At 38.6% G+C, this 1,701-nt stretch overlaps 1 protein-coding gene across 1 annotated transcript in view; it reads right to left on the bottom strand.

Moving 5' to 3' along the window:
- The window catches only part of CDC73 (cell division cycle 73), a 206,751-nt gene that overhangs the window by 183,008 nt on the left and 22,042 nt on the right, over window positions 1-1,701 (bottom strand). The gene's annotated exons all lie outside the window — the stretch shown is intronic.

Genomic DNA, 1,701 nt, shown 5'->3' with positions numbered 1-1,701 from the left:
CTCCAAACTAAACAAACCCAGTTGCCTCAGCCTCTCCAATTCTTCAAATTTACACCACCCCAATTTAATGTTGGATGAAAGGAATGAATATAAAATTTCCACTTTGACACGATCTTTTTTTTATTTACTATTTACCATTTCCTATTAACAATGACTAGCCTTACTATACCTAAAAAACGGTAGCTTCCACCTCTAATTCTTCCCTCCTTAGTTTATACATTTGACAGCAATCAGCATATTATAGCCAATCCCTTGTGTGTTGTTCTTTCATGCAAAGAAAAGAAAAATTCCCTGAAAATCAGAACTGATGATTTAAGTTCCATCAGCTGCCTATTTAAAAACAACCTTCCCCACCATGCCCTCACCCCACTACTTAGATATTTTCAAAAAGTTAGCTGAATTTCAGCTTGGCCAAGCAATCAGCTGTTACATGGATATCCTTAGTCAAACCTGAAGCTATGCAGCATTGACAAATTGCCTGCCAAAATGATTTGGGCACACTAAATACAATCTAATCCACAAACTTTAGGCCTGGATAAAGGATGCTTTTACAAAAATCACTTTTCAGAGCACTAGTAAATTTAGCTTTTCCTCCCTGCTCCACCCCCAAGGCAAAATGAAGTTATTTTCATTCCCAAAATAACTGGTGAAACCAACTTAGTGAATTCCTCATTTCTGTATCCTACAGCTAAAGTTGCTAGGAAAACAACCGACTATCTACCAAATACATATAAAGATTCTGGACACATCTACCAGTGCCTCCACGCAACACTCAAAAGACTGCTGCCAAAAAAAATAAATAAACAAACCCTGTTAACCCGCTCCCACTTCATGCAACTGAAACCCAAAGCATCAAAATCGCTAGTGCCATTCTCTAGATCAGCATCTTTTACATGCTTCATCAATGGTGGGAGGAGGAAAAGGAGTGCCCCCACAACCTCTTCACTTTCTCATTTTAAGTTTTGAGGAACATGGTGTGGAATCAATGTTAGGCTTATTCTTTGCCAGCAGTCTATGAACAGCATGGAGGCAGCGTAAATGCAATCTTAGGACCCTAAAATGTAACTGGTACAATTTAGGTGCTTATGTTCAAGTGAGCAACCCACAAAAACTGCACCTAACCACACAGGCACTAAGACTCCTTAGATGCTTGTTTTCACCAAAGCAATGGCTTAGGTTTTGGTCTACACTACAGAAGTTTTACCATCAGAACTAATATAATATGCCACCAACCACATATAAAATGCAACTGTGTTGGCAAAAGAGGATTTCTGGTTTAACTTCTGGTTAACCTGAGGTTTAATTTCTGGTTAACTTAAGGTGCCAACAGGCACCTTAATGTAGACAAACCATTGGGCACTTCAAATTCTACTGAATATGACCAAAGACATTAATATCTTGGCAAACCCAGAGTCTGTCTTTCATACTTTAAATTGTTAGGAATTTTATATAAATCACGTAACCCTGTGGTTACCTACCCAACCATACTCAAAAAGCATGCCCAGTCCATACCAGTAACATTGGTGTAGAACCCCTAAAGCACAGCGCCCACAGCCACTTTCATTCAAAAACAATCAGTAGGTGAGAACATAATGATTTTAATTTCCCAGCTTTTGTGTAACAGTTTGGCAATTAGAGCATTAACTCTGAAAGACTGAGACTTGAATTCAATGACTCTCTCAGGCTAGATGGGATAAAAAA

The sequence above is a fragment of the Gavialis gangeticus genome, unplaced genomic scaffold (assembly GCF_001723915.1).
Source record: "Gavialis gangeticus isolate Ggan-Ray unplaced genomic scaffold, GavGan_comp1, whole genome shotgun sequence".
NCBI classification, from domain to species: domain Eukaryota; kingdom Metazoa; phylum Chordata; order Crocodylia; family Gavialidae; genus Gavialis; species Gavialis gangeticus.
The sequence above is the reverse complement of the archived record's forward strand: the minus strand, read 5'-3'. Positions and strand labels throughout refer to the sequence as shown.